Source organism: Crocuta crocuta, unplaced genomic scaffold (assembly GCF_008692635.1).
Source record: "Crocuta crocuta isolate KB4526 unplaced genomic scaffold, BGI_CrCroc_1.0 scaffold29, whole genome shotgun sequence".
Classification (NCBI taxonomy): Eukaryota; Metazoa; Chordata; class Mammalia; order Carnivora; family Hyaenidae; genus Crocuta; species Crocuta crocuta.
In genome coordinates this window covers 43,785-55,999 of record NW_027533280.1, presented here as the reverse complement: position 1 = coordinate 55,999, position 12,215 = coordinate 43,785, and positions in this window count along the sequence as shown.

Below are 12,215 nucleotides of genomic sequence, written 5' to 3'. Positions count from 1 at the left end.
GCAGAACCCAATGCCGTGCTTGAACTCACAAACCAGGAGATCATGACCTGAGCTGAAATCAAGAGACGCTTAACTGACGGAGCCACCCAGGTGCCCCTCACATCTTCTCAAAGTTTTACTTCAATATACAGAATCTTAAGTTGAAGTGTTATGCCTTGCTTAAAATTAAAAATATTAAGTGGGAAAAGAACAGGATGCCAACTTATATGCACATAAAAGAATAAGATCTTATATTCATCTCAATAGATTTAGGGGAAAAATAAAATTCTTAATTTTTGTTAAGATCCTAGGACACTAGAAACCTACATTGTAGATGATTTGTAAAAGATCTGGGCAATGAGGATGTTCAAGAACTTTCTTAGCCTGAAAGCAGGGCTTTTCAGACGGCCTCCACTGTTCCAAGTACCTATGGCTCACCTATGGCTGGTGTCTGCATGGCCAGCAAACTACGAATGCTTATAATTGTTTCAAGAGTTATAAGAGAACGAGGGGGAGGAGAAGGAAGAAGGTGTGATAGAAATTGTATCTGGGCCACAAAATCTAGAATATATACTCACCGGTCCTTTAAGAAAAACGTGCTTATCTTTGTGATAAAGACACCTATAAGACCTATGACCTATCCAATGGTCACATGTTGAAATCTAACCTCTGAATCTAGGAAAGACCAGAACTCGATTCAGCTTTAAACTGAGGATCAAGCCAGGCCACAAGGCAAGAAATATTTTTAATTAAAAAATTAGAGAAGGAATGTAAAAGAAGAGATAAAACTCATTATTTTATATATAGCAGAATATAGCTACGTATATATATGCAATATATCTACATATATATGCACATACACATAATCTACAAGAATCTGTAGAAAATCTAGTAGGGTTAAGGGGTAAATTTGGTCAAGGCTGCCGGTTACCAAGTCAATATATAAAAATCAATTGTATTTCTATATACTGGTAATTTGCCATAGCAAAAAAGTGTTAGAAAATGGTTTTTAAGGCCTTTTACAGAAGCACAAAACTGAAATACCCAGGAATAAATGCAAAGAGGGATACGCTAGATCTTCACAACGGAAGTGATCAAACATGACTGTGATAAATTCTACAAATACATACATGGCTATATGAGATCCGGGTACCAGAATGACATACCGCAAAGCTGTAGGTTTCCCCCCGGGATGATCTATAGAGTCAATGCACATCCAATCAAAATCTCAGTGGAGATTTTTGGTAAAAAATGTACATACCATTTCAAAACTGTAAGTGAAAATGTAAAAGGCTAAGAATAAGGAAAATATATCTTGAAGAAGTAATACAAAGTCGGAAGAAATCCTTTCTTAAGTATCGAGGCTGAGTTAATGTTATGGTAATTAAGACAGTATGATATCAGTGCAAGCAGGGACAAAGCACTAATGAAACCAAGCAAAGAGCCCAGAAGTCCATCTACACAGACGTGGTCACTCCATTCATGACGTGCCTGTCAACGCGGAGAAGCGAGAACAGTCTTTTCAGTAAATGGCATGGAGTTCATTAGATATAATATGAGGAAATTTAATTTCATACATAAAAATTAATTATATCCCGACTGTGGACCTGAAGGGAATATTAAGCCCACAAATAGCCAGAAGAAAACGTAGGAGAATATCTGTATGACCTTGAATAAGCAGAGAGATTCTTCAAAAGGATACAAAAGAAGTAACCACAAAGTTAAAATTTATAAATCAGACCGTGTTAAATGTAGACTCAAAAAGGAAGCCACAGAATAGGAAAAATTATTTTCAATGCATATATTCATCAAATGGCTCACATCCAGAATATAATAAGAAGTCTAAAATCAATAAGAAAATTATTGAAGGCCCAATGGGAAAGAAAAGCAATACATGTGAATTGTCGCTTCACAAAAGGCATCCAAATGTCCTATACATGTGTCAAAATGTACTCATCATCCTTCATTACCAGGACAGGGAAAATTAAAACCGCAGTGAGTTGTTCCACACAATGACCTCAGTGGCTGAAAATCTAAAGCGTGGCAATGTGTCGGTAAAGCTTGACTCTGTGTTAGTAAACATATTGACAACTGAACTCCCGTGAGCTGACCGTGGGATTATTTTAACCTCTTTGGAAAACTAGTTTTGTGTCATCTACTCAAGTGGAAGCTTTCTACACCCCATGACCAAGGAGTTTCACCCTTACATACGTACCACCCAAAAATTGCCTATGCTACACACAGCCACCAAAAGATGTGGGCAAAAATAGTCATAGCGGCGTCCTTTAAGAGATCCCAAACTGGGAACAACTCGAGGGTCTGTCAACGGTAAACAGGAGAAATGCATGTTGATGGGGACATGGGTCATGCAGTAAGATGCTCTACAGCATTGCAAATGAGGGAACAAGTCACACCCAACCTCATGGGCAGCTCTCCCTAATAAAATCTTCAATCAGAAACCACAGGTAAGATAACGCATTCTTAAAGATTTCACATCGAAGTGAGTGTGAAACAGGCAAATATGTGTGTCTGCTGGGAGAACGCAGGAATGGTTATCTTGAGAGAAGATGAGGCCATTGGTTGGAGAGACACTATGGAAGCTTCGAGACGTTCCTTATTGCTTGACCGTGGTGGCGGTTACACGTGTGCGTGTGTGTGCTCCATCTGTTGTGACGCAAGGCACAGTGCACCAATTGTCTCTGTGGGCGTGTGGGCATGTGTGTGTTCGAGCAAGGATCACGTGTGCATGTTCAATCTTTTCTTTATGATTTGGTGGACACACAGAGGCAATTAGTGAATATACTTTGCTAAAACAAAAACGTAAATATCACATGCATGCTATCCGCCCCATAGTGCAAAAAAAATGTAGAAAATATAACGCAAAGAAACATTGCTCCCAACTCACTGCTCTGTATCTTGGAATTAGCCCATAAGCACTGAAGATTCTCTATTATTTACTATGAATTATGGAGTATAGTCTTTTCTAATATAAATGCCGAGGAAAAGGAGATTCTAATAAAATGGTATAACTCACGAGCCACAGTCATCCGCAGCAACCGTGAGAGACACTCTGTCTCTGAAGTTTGCATCAGCTCCCTCCCTGGCCTACATTTTAGTGAGAGTGAGTATCTTGGAATATCTTATATATTCTACTGCAAGCAGAGAGAACCTAGAATTATGATTATTTAACCTATCAGTTTTCTGGAGTGCCTCCTCCCCAAAAGAATCAGATTCCCAAGGCTGATCTGCTAAAGGACAATTAGATGGGTAGAAAGCACACTTCATTATCGACCCTGCCAAATGCAGACTCACTTCCACTAATATTAAGTGTGGAATGTCTTGTTAAGAACCAAATGTGTCTCTTTTTTCCAACTCCGGGCCTTCCTCCTCTCAGCACTGATACAGTGTGCTCAGCCGGCATGAGTGATGGCGGTCTTCGCTGCTGAGCCACACGACTCAGGTCATTTATCCTGCATGGATATACATTTTCCATTACCCCGGAGCAAAAGTAGAGGAGACGGGCCCTCGCCTTTCTTTTCTATTATAAAAGTTAGTTTGGCGATTGGAAAAAAGGAAAAGAAAGATGACATTTATAGAAAGGACTGCTCAGCATAAAAATGAAATGTTTTTCTAAGAGTCCTTTGTTTCTTTTAGTACAAGAGACCTTTTTTTATCATTAGCCCTAAGAAGGGCACAGCATCCGAGTTGTTAAAGAACTTGATGCACTGTGCGGCTGTTAAGGATTAATTTCTACTCAGGCTGAATAGTACAGAAAATAATAAACCTGGAATATGCAAATAATTGCAGACTGTAAATAAAGATGGTTATTTTTTACAAAGTGTGAAAAACCACAACAAAAATGTCAAACTGTGGTTGGAAAAATGGTCTTGGAGAAGCAGAGGGAAGGCATTTAGGCTCCTGTGGTGTTTAAGTGACTTTGCACACATGCTTTCCTGTTCGGGTTTATTTCCCTGGTCTGCAAACTATTTCGTTGTGCTCAGCTCTGCTTAATAACGTCTAATGGGGAGGCGGGGAGCTTCTCTTTCCTCTTGGCTTCATCCACCAAATGCGTTTGCCTTGAGGGACCCTCGATCAGAAGCAGCAAGGACTCCTCTGCATCCTTTGGCGTCCACCGAAAGCCCACCTCCCCAGAAAACTGCTCCTCACGCTACTGTCTGGCTGTGAACCTCCTTGTAACTGCGGCACCCAGACCTCCCCAGGGGGCTTTGCCGGCGCGCCGTGGGAGAGGGCAGATCCCCCAGACCCAGAAGGAGAAGCATCCCTCCCAATGCGTCCTTATCTTCTAATGAAGATGCTGAAATGGAGGGATGGTAGTAGTCATTAGGGAAAGGGTAAGCTAATATGCTTACCAAAGGAACATTCTGCGGAGACAGAAGTGCTCGAGCTGGCTGCCGGACGAGAAAGCAGAAGAGACCGATGAGACACAGCTGTACCCCCGTCGGCAGCTGGACACGAGCCAGGGGGATTCACACCAAGGGTCAGCAGCGATGTAAGGGTCACACTGAGGGCTCCCGGGGGCCCACGCTGGGGGGCTCATCCCCAGCTGGGCACAGTCAGTCAGGTTTGGCTCTTCTGGAGAGCGAATTAGTGGAATCGGGTTCATGAGTGCGATTACCCAGATCTGTGCCCTTGCTCCGAGGTCCTATCGCTGGTTTGCGCCCCAAGTGCGTCCTGAGCATCGTGACTCGGGGGTCTTTATTCCCATCAGATTAAAAGGAACTTGGAACCTGGGCAGCTCTCATTTTCTCAGTACCACGTTGTAAATTAGAAAATAATAAAGCAATGCAGAACCGAGAGCCCAGAAATAAGTCCATGTGCATACAATCAACCCGCACGGAGGAAGAGGAGATACGTGACTGCGGGAATTCCTGCAGACCAGGGAAGAGACCGCATGCTTAGACGAGGAGTAGGCGCGGGTGTATGTGGCTGACTCCCAGTGCCCCGCAAATACAAGGAGGAAAGAAGGAAGATTGTCACTGAAGTAAAAATAAAATTCAAGCCCCTTTGTAGAAAATGGCGGGGTCCCAGGAAAATGCTGGGGCCTCCCGGCAGATCCTGGCTTCACATGTTCTGACCTCACAGATAAGAGCCGGGGAGTAATTCAAAATGGACTTTGAGGCGCGCCTGGGAGACTCAATTGGTTAAGCGTCTGACTGCGGCTCAGCTCATGATCTCGTGGTTCATGAGTTCCAGCCCCGCGTCGGGCTCTGTGCTGACAGCTCAGAGCCTGGAGCTGCTTCAGATTCTGTGTCTCCCTCTCTCTCTCNNNNATCCCGCCCCATCGTGTGTTGTTAGGAGACCTTGGACACGTGTCTGAGCCTCAGTTTGTTCATCTGTAAATAAGACCCAGCCCCTCGGGATTGTTCTATGAATTAAGTGGGAGGGGACGATGGATGGACCTTCAGGACGCGGCGCTAAGAGAACACAGCCAACCTCAGACAGGCCGCTAGCGCACAATGTTACTCCAACAGTGCACCCGGAGCAGCCGATTCACGGACCCGGAGCAGAGAGGCTCTGCCAGCACCCAGGGGGCGCAAACGGAGGCTCTTCAGGGGCACAGACGCTCGGTTTTGCGAGATGTGAAACTGGGCTTTATTATACAAGCAACGTGAATAGCCATTAGCAATGTTGAACTGAGTATGGNTGAGAAAAATGTAACAATTATTATTTTTATTTATAATTATTATTATTATTATTATGTGCTATACTAGGACCTGCATTTGTCACGGGTTTGGGGCTTTTCCAAAGCCAAGGTGAAACACCATGAGAAAATCGCGGGTGTTTATTCTGCTTTCTGCCTCTTCCCGTCCCTGTAGGAGCGCTTCTGGTTGAATCCAAGCAACAAACTTAGGTATAAAACACAACGACAACTGAAGAAAAAGGAAAACAAGAGTTCTGACCCCAGGCTGAGAGCCTTGGTCTGTAGGAAGGAAGCCCAGATGGAAGGAATGATTTCAGACTCTTGGGGGACAGACAGCAAACTGAATTGCCCCCAATTAGATCGCCTCTCGTAGTTGGTCACTGTGCTGCCTTGAGAAAGACACGGGCGGGATGGAGTCCCCCTTCCTCCCCACTATGAGGTAAGCATCAGTCAATGACCTTGTGCAATGACGTCTCAGCGCGATGGAGGAACAGGGCAGGGGGGAGGCTGGCAGACAGCACACGCCGTGCAGACGAGGGTAGGTGCCCCTTGGCTTCGAGCAGCAGAGCCGGTGAAGAACGCCAGCCAGGCTTCTTCACGTGCCAGACCCTCACACGTTTGAAGAGATTCTGGATGTTTATGTGAAACTTTCAAAGACGAAAATGCTGACCTGAAGATGTTTAAAACCCTTTGTGACCCAAACAAAGGATCCGCGTGTTTGCAGGTGAAGCTGGGCAACCTCTTGCTTAGACAAGAGGTTGCCCATCCAGCATCCTCGTAGTTCAGATCTGACCTGAAGTTCAGAGAGGGGAAAGGCTGACCCAGCAGCTCTCACGGAGTAGTGTGTCTTCCATTCAGGGCTCCCCCAAAGCAAAAGAAGAAAGAGATCCAGATGCCTATAACGGCGTACAGACTCTGCCCTCTCAATGATGAAATGCCTCATGGGTTTAACTTTTGAAGTTACACACACACACACACACACACACACACACACACCTTGAGTCTATTTTGTTAACAGCATAAGGGGGCGCCTGGGTGGCTCAATCGGGTAAGCATCCAACTTCGGCTCAGGTCATGATCTCGCGGTTCATGAGTTCGAACCCCATGTTGGGCTCTGTGCTGACAGCTCAGAGCCTGGAGCTGCTTCGGATCCTGTGTCTCCCTCTCTCTCTGTCCCTCCCCCCACCCCGCTCACGCTCTGTCTCTCTCTCTCAAAAATAAACATTAAAAAAAAAACAGCATAATAATACTACAATGTATTTTAAGGAGTTAAAACATTATTTTTCTCACATAGGCATTTAAATTGTATTACCGTTTTTTGCTGTTCTGTTTTGGCACTTATGCATTTTAAACAAGAATTCTCAGCCATGGATGTGTTGCGGGTCTCTCTTGACTTAGGAGTCAAGAACCTACCTTTGTTGCTTGCGTGTTTTCACCTGTGAAATGGGGATGGTGTAATTACCCCCAGCAGGGTGGTGAGAAGTGAAATCGTGGTGCGTTATTGTCAAAGCTGCCACATTCACTAACAGAGAATTCATATTTCACACATTAAAAAAATTGATAATGTGCTCTCATCCAAAAAGAGAAAAACAGAAAATTGTGTTTTCTCCCACAGTGTGGGCTAATGCATAAGACATAACTCTCGGGGCACCTGGGTGGCTTAGTCGGTTAAGCGTCCGACTTTCGCTTAGGTCATGATCTCGCGGTTCGTGGGTTCGAGCCCCGCGTCGGGCTCTGTGCTGACTGCCAGCTCAGAGCCTGGAGCCTGCTTCAGTCTGTGACTCCCTCTCTCTCTGACCCTCCCCTGCTCACGCTGTCTCTCTCTCTCTCTCCTAGAAATAAATAAAAACATTAAAAAAAAAAAAAAGACATAACTCTCATTGTTTTATTCTAGTAAAGGCATCATATCCATAAAAGAGTCGTAACTCAATTCTATATTCTTAAAAGAATTAACTTCAATTGCTCATAATTGGTTTAAATGTTAATGTTTGCATAATGCATGATTTCTTTATTAAAAGGCCACGGCAGAACACGCCATTATCCCATTTCAAAAGAAGCCTCAGGAAAAATCTTTCCTGTAGCCTCAGATGATTTAAAATTGATCTCCTGTAGCTTGGCCCACTTTTATATTCTTAACAGCAGACAAAATAGTTCTTTTCAATTTTAAGTCAAACTGTTTTGAGGACACAGGGTTGAGTTATGTTGCTATTTTCAGAGTGTACTCGTGGGTTTATTTTATCTTTCTTTGGTAATCCTACTATAGAGGGGATAAAAGGCTGTATGACATTTATTTCAGATTCATTTATGTGCTATAAGCCTTGACTTTTCCAGGGATCAAACATGTATCCTAAGCAGATGCATCCACCATGGTGCCCACTCGCGTGTGCCTATCTGGAATTAAATGCGGCATAGAAAGGAACTCACAATCGCGAGGAAGACCAGGAAAATCTGGGGAGAGGCAGGTTAGTGGAATGGCAGTTTCCATCAGTAGAAAATGGCATCTACTTTCCCGGTAAGTCTTCTCTGATCATCAGCAGTCCATTCCTGTGCCAGGCTGTCTCTGTGGATATCAGAAGATGGCTAGACCACAGCCCCTGGCTTCTGGGTTCTCGTCATGTGAGAGGAAGGACAGTCGCATGAAGAAATCAGCGTTGTCCGAGACAGACACAGAACACGGGGATGGGGGGGCTGGTGGCGGGGAAGAGCTTTTCCGTGGGAAATGGGAATCTGGAGATTTGGAGCTGGTAGGTTTTGAGTTGGGTCTTGAAGGATGTTCTTGTCAAGAAGGAAATGAAGTTCACGGTCAGCTGATGGAAAACAGGGAGGAAGTCATCCTTCAACCCAGGACTCGACGCAGAAGCATCCTTCACTGGTGGGAAGAGGGAAGGTTTTTCTGGACTGACTCAGTAGCCGGGGAAGCCAGCAAAGTGGACAGTGGGAAGGGAAGGACCCGGTCCTGCCTTCAGACCAGAGGTTACAGCCTGTGCTTCCTCCTCAGTCCCACTTGCCTTGGGCTCAGGGAGTGTTTTATGATGATGCACTTGTAGAAATATAGAACTTATAGGTGTGTTCAAGTACACTCCCACAGCCAAAAAACCAAACACCTGGGAGCTCTGAGCTACGAATGCACCTGATAGCTCCTGATGAGGGGACCCCGGTGGGACGTTACAGAATCCACTGCCATCGGTCATACCCATACAGGTGGCCAGTCCCTTTTCAAACCATTATAAGAATAGTTTTTAGGAAAGGTATTTGGGGGGCCAACTTAAGTGTGTAAAATTTTAGAGATACAGACAAAAGAGCTGATGTACGTATGCAATTCATTTAGCATCGTGTCTATTTTAAGAGCCACATGCATGCAAATACTTGTGTATTTTCACTCACATTTCATGAACCAATTTAATGCACACTCTTTCCAAGTATCGTTAAAGTCCATATATTTTTTCATTACTTTTAGACTCCTCTAAATCGGGTGTTCAAAGTATGTCACTGTTATTCTGTGGTAATTTGTGGAAAAGCCCTTTGTGTAATTCTCTTCTGGAAATATCGTTCCCAGCCACAGATACCCATCGTCATTACAGTGCATTTTATCTCACCTTGAATGATTGTTCTCAAGAGGTCAAACTCCCGGGAATAATCACAAAATCCATATTGAACAACTCTGCCTTTCTTTTTTACTGATAGGGTCAGCTGACCCATGTAAGCTTCCAAAAATACCACTGAGTGAGGTCATTTTGGATTTATGCATCTCCTCACCCATCATCAGAAATCCGCTCTCAGGGGTAAACTTGGGGGAACCTCGCCTTGCATTTACCCTTATAGGACCCTTCCAATACCGCCACCACATGGCAGATACTGACACACAAGTGGGTTCCCAGATGGCGACAGAGAATCGCAGATCCAAGCAAGCCAATTTCACCTCCGATGAAATGCTGTAATGATATCGTGGAAAGTTCATACACTGAAGGTCTGGATTATCAGGATCCTCTCTTCCAGTTTTCTCGAAGTTACCGCAAGGCACCACAGGAAGGCACTGTGACATTTCCACAGGCACAGACAGATGTGCTGTAGCAACTGCTGTGTTATCGGAGGTGCGCTGGCTACCTCCAGGTGCAAGAGCCAACCGGGGATAGATCCCGGGAGCCCCGAGGACCTCTGACACTCAGGCTCACTTCCCATCTTCCTGACACGCCAGATGCCCACCGCAGTCCTCAGAGCCCCTCAGGGCACGTCCGACTCCTGATCTGCACAAATGGGAAGACGTGCCTTATTTCACCTCTGCCCGTGAATGTCTTTCTACTCCTGCATTCCCTGCGGACATTCCAGGCCTGCCTTCCTGCCCCCTCCCACCCCCTCCCATGGCCAGCCCACATGGATTCTCCTGTGGCTTCGGTGGTATTCCCTCGGTTGGCTAATCCTCCCAAAGTGGGAGGTGCAAGGTGGGTTCCATAAACGTTGATGTTTGTGCTTAAGAGTCGTGGCTTAAGTGAGGCAGAGGCCGCTCTACATTTACTCTCCTCTCATTGAAGCCCCAAGCCTTCTGTCACCTTAGAGGGAATTCCAAACATGCAAGACGCCATGGCTTCTAGATGCAAGTCTCCATTTTATGCGGCTGTTAATTGTTGTCCGCACCGCCAAGCCCTTCTCAAATCCACACCGACTAGTGGCATCTGCATCATTCTTTCCGTAAGGGGTTTTACAGAGAGAAATCCAAAGCAGGCACTAGTGGAGATGATCTCAGGGGCCAAGGACAATGAGGAAGACTCCCTGTGTTCAAATAAAAGTGACATCATGTGATTATCAATTAACGAAGGGGGGACTGAAAACCCACTCTGTCATCGTGTTGAAATGTCCTTAGCAGTTAAAATAGAGCTTCGCCTGTATTAATTCCAGGGGTCAAAGCCAACAGCTGCATTACCATAGAGGCAACTTTCATAGGATGTAGCCTTCCACAGATCCAAGTGTGATTCAGGAAAACAGAATTTGGGTTTTTGAGGATAACTAGACTCCGAATCAGATACTGTGTTTTTTTATATTTTAAAAAATGTTATTTTCTTGTGGGGACAAGCTGATTCTCACTTGGATGTAGAAAAAAAGCAGGAATGTGAAATCTGAAATGATGTTCAGGTTCTCGATGCTGTAAACCCAGGATAGTTGGTTGGAGCTGTTACCTTGGCATTGATCTTGGAGATGTCGTACGAAGAGGTCCTGCAATGTAAAACAACCTGACTTTCACTCTCCACTTGGGGAACAACAGTCCTATGAATTTCTTTTTCCTTTATGGCCATGTATAATACTTAATTCATTCTCAAAACACAGAGGTCATTCGATCAAATACAAAGTTAAAATATTGCCTCCCTATATAGTATAAAAATTCTAGGAGTAGAACAATTTTTCATAATTCATTCATGAGACCGACTTAGTATATATCATCGTGTGCTATTGTGTACGCACATGGAAACTGAGGTTTGAAAGGAATTCAGCCTTTCTAATTTGAAGAAAACTCAAGTCAGTCGTTCAATGAGGTATTTTACATACTGTATACTTTTCTAAATGCTAGAAATCCAGCATTCATTTTATTTATTTATTTCCAGATGTTTTTATTTTTGAGAGAGAGACAGAGAGACAGAGTGTGAGCAAGGGAAAGGCAGAGAGAGAAACAGAATCTGAAGCAGACTCCAGGCTCTGAGCTGTCAGCACAGAGCCTGATTGATGTGAGGCTCGAACTCACGAGCCACGAGATCATGACCTGAGCCGAAGTCGGACGCTTAACCACCTGAGCCACCCAGGCACCCCGTCAAGCATTTGTTTTAAATAAAGTATGTTTTAGAGTGAAGGTCAGTCATTCAGCCCAAATAAAAAGCAATCAGAAGCTAACAAATGTAGATAAAATTCAGGTTGATTTGAGGTAGCTTTCGTATGGATTCTGGTATGTTCTAAGTGGATGTAATAAATACGTGATTGAAGCAAAGTGTTAAATAGAGGCTTAGTAAAGAAAACAGTCGGGTCTGTGTCTTCATTATCTGGGTGTATTTCCAGCACAAAGCACAGATGTCATGTTTATTGTTTTTTGAATGAATGAATGATAGACATCAAATTATATGCATGAAACGGTTGAAATGGGAACAAAATTTGGGCACAAATGATGAGGCAGCTTGTGGTGGGTAAACACTGAGGATACGGGCTCCGTTCCTGGTCCTGCGATTAACTGATCAGATGATGTTGGAAAATGTCACAGTCTGAGAATCAGTTAAACACTCTGTAAAATGGGGTGTTTTACACCCCATTTTGTGTACCTTCTGCAGCCCTGGGCTATGCTTCGTGCTGTGACACCCCGGGATGGGTGGGTGGATACACACGGAAGAGTCGGAGCGGACACGGTGAGTCAGGAGCCTCTTTTTAGCTCAATTCTTCTCATTTTACCAAAAGTTAGAGCAAAAAGGGAATAGTCCGCTCCATTCAACTTTGAGATCCCCACTTCTCATGGGAGGGATTGAGGAAGCATTGATGGAGCACCGTGTGTATACTGTAGACAATGGAAACAGTCCCAGGGTTCAAGGGTAATGTGGTAGCA